A 9,625-nucleotide genomic window follows, 5' to 3' on the forward strand; every position below is an offset into this window, starting at 1 on the left:
GTACAGGACCACTGCTTAAAAGTGGTCAGTCCACCCCCCATCCCCCTCAGCTCTGGGGCCTATAATACTTTGAGCAAATGCGAAAACTTTGGGGAAGGGAGTGTTCCCGCCGCACTCCCTAATTTGTCCCACTGCCTGTGGCCCCTCTGCAGAGATGGGCGACAACAAAGCCCACTGTAATGGTATTTTTCATGATGTGGCCATTTGGCCAGTGAGCTGAGGCCCCAAACTGATTTCACATCAGTTACTAAATAGTCATCAGGGCAGTAAGAGCATTGTTCACACCCACCTGGGCTGGGTTTGAACTAGCAACCTGGGGTATGGCTACACTTACGGTTTGCAGCGCTGGTCATCCAGCTGTGTAGGAGCAGCGCTGGTGTGTGGCCACATTAGCAACACTGTTGAGAGTGATGCATTATGGGCAGCTATCCCAGCATTCAAGTGGCCGCAACGTGCTTTTCAAAAGAGGGGGGTGGAGTGGGGTCTAGTGTGACAGGGAGCGGGGGGAGAGAGAGAGTGGATTTTTGGAGCCAACACTGTGTGTTTAGCTTCCTGCCTTGAAAAATCAGAACATTTTTCCGACCCCTTAGTCTTAACTCTTAATTGCAAACAGCCTGCAGCCAACACGACTCCCCGCTGTTTCATTCTCTCCCTGCCTGCCTCTCATTTGATTGTTTACAGCCAGGTACAGATGATCACAGCAAACAGGAGCTCTGTTTGTTTTTTAGATAAGCAGCAACGGCAACGGAGCTCCGCGGAGCTCCTTCACAACAAAACAAAGAGGCTGCATAACAAAACAAAGAGAGTAATTTATAAAAGCATTCTGGGATACATCCTTATACCCTGGAGGCCAATCACAGCGCTGGTGTGTGGCCACACTTGATGACCAGCGCTGCAGCACCAGCGCTGGAATCCTTATTCCCCAAATGAGTGAGGTGTACGGCCAGCGCTGCAGCCAGGGAGTTGCAGCGCTGGAAGTGCCCTGCAGGTGTGGCCCCTTACTAATTGCAGCACTGGTGGAGGCTTTCTTGTCCATGCTATCTTGTCACTCCCTAACACAGGTAGCTGAATGCATTGCCCTGCAGGTGGGTTAAGGAAATGGGGCCAGGATGTGGCAGAGTTTGGGGAATGGTGACACAGACAGTTCCCACACAGAGCTAAACCATCCTCCTTCTGCTGACCACCACCTCCTCCCTCCACACCAGCCTGGAAATTCCCCATTGCACTGTGTATGTCATAAAGAGCTGTATGTTGGGGCTGGAATGTCCACAGCTCCCCAGTGGCAATGTCCAAGTCAACCCTGGAAGCAGCATCCTAGGTGCATTCACCTACAAACATCAGAGTTGATCACAGACCGGATTCCCTATGCTATGGATTCAGGGTGCTCTTCCATGAAACAAGGAAGCTGTGCAGGGACCTGGAGTGCAAGACACGGTTTGCTGTATCACTTCTCTTGGCAGCAGGTTAGTGGGTCCACACTGCACTGCAGAACTGTGCTGGTGAGTCCACATACGAAGCCTTCCAATCAGGGATGGACCAGGGCGTTCGTAGTGCTCAGCACCAATGCTGGGAGCAGGAGCTTTTGGGTAATTTCCACATGTGAGATACTGCATGGTGCACAGAGCATTGGCTGTAGTTCTCGTCCCAGGTGTTTCACCGAGTTGCACAACCAGTGCTTGTAAAATGTATGAGCTGGATATTGTACATCTGCTCTAGTGGCTTCTTGCAGAGGTTTTTGACTCAGTGTAGACAGGGTCCAGAATAATACAGAAGCCTCTCTCTGGCTGGCCTGCTCACTGGATCGATTATGAGTTTAATGGAACTCAGTTCTGAATCATCTGCCTGGCTCTGTTTTTTCTATAGCAGTGGCTGTACTGGGACTCCCCTCCTTTCTGGCCAGCATCTGGCTAGAACCCCGTTCCCGTGCAGTAAACTGGGAAGGCAGAAGGGTCATGTGCCCAGTCTGATTACTCAGCCCCTGTGTTCCAAAGCACCCAGGGATCCAGCTGCCTGTAGAAGCTCATCGTCAGCGAGTCTATAGCACGCGGCACATCTCCAAGCCAGGTGATCAGCTGTTCATGCCTGTCACTGGCAAAGGCACCACACGGATACAAAAGCAGAGAGCTTGGCGGGCTCCACACTTCAGGCTCCAGTCTTTGAGTCCTGCCTGCTGCTGTGACATCTTCTGAGCTGTGCCAAGCCAATCCCACTGGACAGCAACAAGCTCCGCCACAGCAAATTCAAAACCAAAACCCAGCATGGGCAAGTGGCCACCAGGAAATCGCACTGCAGGTCTGCGGAGTTGGCGAGAAAAGCCAGCCTCCTCTTTCATTGGCAGCAGTGGAGACGGGGCTCTGTTGTGCTCCTCCAAAGGATAGACCAGCAGCCCAGTTTATTGGGGGAGGCACAATCCCATGGGGCAGCTGAATCGTGCAGCTAATGTAGAGCTTGATTTCTAGCCTAGTGTGGAATGGGGAGACACACTGTTGGGTATTTAGCCACACAGAGGCTTACCACATCCCTAATAGGTCAGAAATGAAGTCACTGGAGTAGTTCAAAACCCACAAGAACTGAGCCCACTTCTAGAGCCAGAGTCAGTGGCTTAAGGCTATTCGGGACATTACAGATCCAGATCTGGACTTACTTTGTACAGGACTCTGCTGATAGTGGAGTGACTTACTCAGGATCCCACAGATACTGCTGATGAACACAATGCAGCTCGCAGATTCTCCCGTGACCTTGAGCCTGACACAGCTCTAGCAATGCACAAACATTATCCCTTCCTTCTCCACACCCCTTGTGAGCCAGATAGGTCTGTCTTTCCCCATCAGTGACCAGAAGTGATTAACCCATGTGTGTCTGGAGTCCCAGGAGGGCCAACTGAGGTCACTCAAGTAGGGAGAACTGCAAAGAATGGGGGAAGGCAATCCCCAAACCTGGTGGATATTCCAATACTTAGATTTACTAAACCAGCACAAAACGGCTTCTATAATACCTCACTGGTTACCCAGAAGCCAACAACACAGTTCCCTTGAAGTAGCCCAGCCATAGGCTCCACCCAGACACCCAAGTCAAATATGATGAGGATTACTGAAAATCTTATTCATCATTTTAAAAAGTTCTACCAATCCCAAAGGATCGGACACATTACCTCCCAGGTTAATGAATATTCCAGATCTTACCCAAATACATGCTTACAGCCAATTCTTATTAACTAAAGTAAAATTTATTAAAGAAGAAAAAAGAGAGACAATTGGTTAAAAGATCAGTATACATACAGACATGAGCACAGTTCTTGAGATTCAGATTCATAGTAGAGATGGTGAACTTTGTAGTTGTAAAGAGTTCTTTCAGAATTAGTCCATAGATTATAGTACAAATTGTATTCAAGGTGGTCCAGTCAGAGCTGGAATCTCAATCTTGTGTCTTAAGCAGATCTGAGATAAAAAGGATTGGGGCCCAGGGGTCTTTTATACAATTTCAGGCCCTCTTGTGACAGCTCAGAGTCCTTAGGCGAGCAACAGACACTCATGTGGACTTTGAAGTGGACCCATTTCCTAAGCATCACCAGTACTTATCCACACAGATTAACATAAGGTGATTGCCTGTTTTTCCACCATTCACAGATGATTTGCTATACATTTCAAAGAGAGATGAATACAGTGATATCCTATGTTTACAGTTCATTTAAATGTTAAGATGTCCTTTTGATCTCTGAATTAACAGAATACAGCATAGACAGGGACTGTTTGATTACATTGTTGGCCCCTCCCCTGCTGTCCCCCCTACCCCCACAGTTACGCCGCCACGCAGGGAGCGTGGCTGGCTCCATCCGGGCAGTGTGGCTTTCTCTCTATATCCGGGCAGTGCGGCTGCCAGACATGCTGCTCTGAGTAGCATGGTAAGGGGGCAGGGGGCTATGGGGGGCAGCCAGGGGACAGGGAGCAGGAGACGGTTGGATGGGGCAGAGGTTCTGCAGGGAGGGCGGTCAGGGGATGGGGAACGGGAGGGTTGGATAGGCATGGGGTCCCAAGGGGCTTGTCGGGTATGGGGGTGCGGATAGGGGTCAGGGGATGGGGAATGGTGGGGTTGGATAGGCGTGGGAGTCCCGTGGGGGCCTGTCAGGGGTGGGGGTGTGGATAGGAGTCGGGGCAGTCAGGGGACAGGGAGCAGGGGTTGGATAGGGGTGGGGTCCCGGGGCCTGTCAGGGGCTGGGGTGTGGATAGGGATCGGGGGAGGCAGTCAGAGGACAGGGACCAGGGGGGTTGGATAGGGGGTTGGGTCCTGGGGGGGACAGTTAGGGGCAGGGGGTCCCGGAAGGGGGTGGTCAGGGGGTTAATTAATAAGCAAAAAGTGATTTTATTAAGTATAACAAGTAGGATTTAAGTGGTTCCAAGTAATAACAGAAAGAACAAATTAAGTTACTAAGGAAAATAAAAAAACACACATAAGTCTAAGCCTAATACATTAGAAAACTGATTAGAGATGAAATCTCACCTCCAGAGATGTTCCAATAAGCTTCTTCAGTGTGCCCTTGTTGCCAAAAAGGCTAACGGCATTTTGGGCTGTATAAATAGGGGCATTGCCAGCAGATCGAGACACAGACTCGCGCCCTCCCCACCTCTGCCCCCTCCCTGCCCCTATTGGACCCCTCCCCAAATCCCCGCCCCAGCCCCATCTCCTCCCCCAAGCACGCCGCGTTCCCGCTCCTTCCCCCTCCCTCCCAGGCTTGCCGCGTGAAACAGTTGTTTCGCGGTGCAAGCGTTGGGAGGGAAGGGGGCAAAGCAGGACTCAGCGGCGCACTCAGGGGAGGAGGCAGAGGCGGAGCGGAGGCAGAGGTGAGCTGGGGCAGGGGGGCAGGGCAGGGAGCTGCTGGTGGGTGCTAAGCACCCACCAATTTTTCCCTGCGGGTGCTCCAGCCCCAGAGCACCCACAGAGTCGGTGCCTATGGATCGAGGGACATGATCATTCCCCTCTATTCATCACTGGTGAGGCCTCATCTGGAGTACTGTGTCCAGTTTTGGGCCCCACAATACAAGAAGGATGTGGAAAAATTGGTAAGAGTCCAGCGGAGGGCAACAAAAATGATTAGGGGGCTGGAACACATGACTTATAAGGAGAGGCTGAGGGAACTGGGATTGTTTAGTCTGCAGAAGAGAAGAATGAGGGGGCATTTGATAGCTGCTTTCAACTACCTGCAGGGGGGTTCCAAAGAGGTTGGATCTGGACTGTTCTCAGTGGTAGAAGATGACAGAACAAGGAGTAATGGTCTCAAGTTTCAGAGGGGGAGGTTTAGGTTGGCTATTAGGAAAAACTTTTTCACTAGTAGGGTGGTGAAGAACTGGAATGGGTTACCTAGGGAGGTGGTGGAATCTCCTTCCTTAGAGGTTTTTAAGGTCAGGCTTGACAAAGCCCTGGCTGGGATGATTTAGTTGGGGATTGGTCCTGCTTTGAGCAGGGGGTTGGACTAGATGACCTCCTGAGGTCCCTTCCAACCCTGATATTCTATGATTCTATGATTCCTTCACAGACTGAACTCTTTCCTAGTCCGGGTCCAGCAATCACTCACACCCCCGTAATTACTGTCCTTTGTTCCAATTTTTTTCAGGTATTTCTTTGGGGTGGAGAGGCCAACTCTTGAGTCAGATGAAGACAAAATGGAGAGGCTTCCAGGGCCTTTTACATTCTCTCTCTTGTGGGCGGAAACCCCTTTGTTCTTCTGTGCAAAGTCACAGCAACAAGATGGAGTTTGTAGCCACCGGGGCAAGTCACTTGTCCATGAATGAATCAGCTTTTTGCAGGCCAACACCATAGTTTACATGTTAGTTTGTACATTCCCAGGAAAGCTCAGATGTGGATTGGTGTCTCCCAATTAAGTGTTTCTTGATTGGGCAGTTACTGAGAATAGTCCTTTCTCAAGAAGCTGACCAAATGCTTCACTGAGGCTACTTAGAATCAAACACATTGAGATACAAGTACATAGCCAATATCCATAACTTCAAATACAAAAATGTTACACACATACAGACAGCATAATCATAACCAGCAAATTACAACCTTTCCATAGACACCTTACTCGACCTCCTTTGTACAAGATTTGATGTAACCATAGGGCTGTGGTTGCAACAATGATCTATACAGTCACAATTCATGTAAATAACATCACAGTAACCTGTTATGCTTTCATAAATCAGAAGGACCCAGATTTGGGCCAACTCTTCTTTCAGTTACACTGGTGTAAATCTAGTGTAACTCCACTGAAACTGATTGAGTTGCTCTAGATTTGCAGCAGTATAAATGAGATCAGAATCTGGCTGTATCATCTTCTTGCTCCAGCTAGGAACATGTCATAACTGGCCATGCCCCCTTTCCTTGGAACCATCCCTTCCGCCGCCACTCAGCCAGCCTTTTCACCTCTCCAGTGTGACTCTGCTTTCTGTGGACGCATCCCCTCAGCTGCCGTTCTGCGCCTCCCATCATCAGTGCAGCAGAGGCCGTTGCCTCAAGCACTGTCAGCTCTGAATTCAGCCCCAGTCTTTAACCTGGTTACAACAGCTCCACAAACCAGACCAAAGCATGATCTGCCAGTAGCATGGTCAGGGCACTACAATATTATAACACAGCACGGCCTTCCTACCACCAGTAGAAAGATCCTTCTTGAGGGTCTATTCTCTTCCTTCAGACCTAAGGGGAGACATTTTGTGTTGCCCACCTCTCATTAACTCACACCAAAGTAAGAGTCAGATAGAAAATGTGGGCAGGGGACGGGTTTGTTCAGCTAAATATCCACTTTCAAGTGGAATCCTAGTTCCCTGCTGTCTCTACAACACAGGCCTGTAGGCCCATTGCAGCTACCACAGTCAATGACTCCGCTAGACCCTCGGGAATTGTCACTGAGAGAGAAACAAGTGCAAAACAAGGCCCTGAATATGAACCGAAAATACCCCACAAGAGGGCAGTGTAGGCACAAGAACAGGGAAAATGGCTGGAGCCGGGAGCTGGAAAAACAACACAGCTCCCTGCTACGCTCATTGTCAATGAACTGGACTGTGGAAGGAGCAGGTGCCAAAGAACCATTCATCAATCCATCAATCCACCAATTCATCAGGATCCGCTCATGAAGGAAACTGGACATGGCTCGGAAACCATCTGGGCTGGTCCAGGAGAGTTCCATTTCCTAGTGCAGGGGTCGGCAACCTATGGCACACGTTCCAAAGGCGGCACACAAGCTGATTTTCAGTGGCACTCACAATGCCCAGGTCTTGGCCGCTGGCCTTGGGGCTCTGCTGCCGGCCTGGGGTTCTGTTTGCCAGCTGGGGTTCTGTCCGCTGGCCCCATTCAGCCTGCTGCCGGCATGGGGTTCTGTCTGCCAGCCCCCTGCCAGCCGGGGTTCCATCCACCGGCCCCACTCAGCCCGCTGTCGATCAGGGGTTCCATCCACTGGCCCCCTGCCAGCCGGGTTTCTGTCCGCTGTCCCTGCTCAGCCCACTGCAGGCCTGGGGTACCAGCCGCTGGCCCCCTGCCAGCTGGGGTCCCAGCCGTTGGCCCTGGTCAGCCCGCTGCCGGTCTGGGGTTCCATCCACCCGTCTAGGGTTCCGTCCGCCAGCCCCTACCAGCTGGGGTTCCATCCGCCAGCCCCACTCAGCCCGCTGCTGGTCTGGGGTTCCATCTGCCGGTCTGGGGTTCTGTCTGCTGGCCCCCTACCAGCCGGGGTTCCATCTGCCGGCCCCACTCAGGCCGCTGCCAGCCTGGGGTTCCGTCTGCTGGTCTGGGGTTCCATCTGCTGGCCCCCTACCAGCTGGGGTTCCGTCTGCCAGCCCCCTGCCAGCCGGGGTCCCATCCACCAGCCCCATTCAGCTTGCTGATAGTCTGGGGTTCCGTCCGCCAGTCTGGGATTCCATCTGCCGGCCCTCTACCAGCCAGGGTTCTGTCTGCCGGCCCTGCTCAGCCCACTGCTGGCCTGGAGTTCCGTCTGCCGGCCCCCTGACAGACGGGGTTCCGTCCACCAGCCCCGCTCAGCCTGCTGCTGGCCTGGAGTTCCATCCACCAGCCCTCTACCAGCCGGGGTTCCGGTCGCCGGCCCTGCTCAGCCCGCTGCCGGCCTGGGGTTCCATCCACCGGTCCCGCTCAGCCCGCTGCTGGCCCGCTGTGAGTTGAGGGGTACATTTGACAAAATGTCAGCTCCTAAGAAAGCAAAGTTAGATGTCTGTTCATTTCAGCCTTCTTGGACAGATACATTTGGATTTATTCAAAAGAAGGACTGTGCTGTTAGTGCTTTCTGTTGTGAAAGTGTTGTTTGTCGCACATCAAGTGTTCGACAACATTTTCAAATGAAGCACGAGAAAACCTTTCTTGACGAAGCAGACAAGACTGAATCAATCAAAAAGGCAGTAGAAGGATATGAGAAGCAAGGCAGTGTTTTTAAATGCTTAAGTGTAAGTAAAAATCAAGTCACAGAAGGAAGTTAAAAGATTGCACAGTGCATTGCAAAAAATGGGAAGCCGTTTACAGATGGGGAATATATAAAAGAAGTTTTTCTCAGCAGTTCGGAGGTTTTGTTCAATGATTTTCCAAATAAAGATACGTTTGTATCTAGAATAAAAGAACTGCCTGTCTCTGCCAGGACAGTTGTGAGACGCATAAGTGAAATGGCAGAAAACATTAACAAAAAGCAGATGACTGCATTAAAAGACACAGCAGTGTTTAGCGTTGCAATTGATGAGAGCGTGGATATAAACAACGTTCCACGTTTGGCAGTTGTTGCAAGATATTGTGCTTCTAATGAAATTCAAGAGGAACTTTGTTGCCTAAAACCCCTGTATGGCACAACAAAGGGGGAAGATATAGTGGAAAGTTTTGTAAACCATTTTTAAGAACGAGGAGTTGACATCAGAAAAATATTTTGTGCTCCTGCTATGGTCAGAAAACAGAAGGGATTTGTAAAGTTACTGAAGATCAAATTGGCTGCTCGACAGTCAAATGTCACTGTATCATCCCTCAAGAAAACCTGTGTACTAACATTTCTACTTCAGAGTTTAATAATGTGATGAATATAGTGGGGCAAATTGTGAATTTCCGTGGTTGCTTGATTTGCTTTGACTCACAGACAGTTTCAAGCACTGCTAGACAAGATGGACAGTGCTTATAACAACATTCCACTTCACAGCAACATTCAGTGGCTAAGTCGTGGCAAGGTTTTGGTGTGCTTTGTAAACTGTTTTGATGCAATCGAGGCCTTTTGTCAGAAAAAGGACAAAGACAAAACTACCCCGAACTGGATGATGACAAATGGCTGTGTAAGCTCATGTTTCTAACTGACATCACTGCTCACCTAAACAAACTCAACCTCTGTCTCCAGGGTGCGCAGCAAATGGTTCTGGATCTTTATGAAGCCTGGAAGTCATTTGTTGTAAAACTGGCAGTTTTTTCTCAGGATATTTGAACTTCGACTTTCCGCTACTTCCAACACATAAAAGAGCTATGGATACATTGCACTGTCAGTGTTGATGAGATTGGAAAGTACATGCAAGAACTGGAATCAGAATTTTCCGACAGATTTCAGTATTTCCAGCGATTTGGCCCAATGCTTTCTCTTCCAATTAAACCTGAAAAGTTCAATGAAAGT

Source organism: Mauremys reevesii, linkage group 8 (assembly GCF_016161935.1).
Source record: "Mauremys reevesii isolate NIE-2019 linkage group 8, ASM1616193v1, whole genome shotgun sequence".
Classification (NCBI taxonomy): Eukaryota; Metazoa; Chordata; order Testudines; family Geoemydidae; genus Mauremys; species Mauremys reevesii.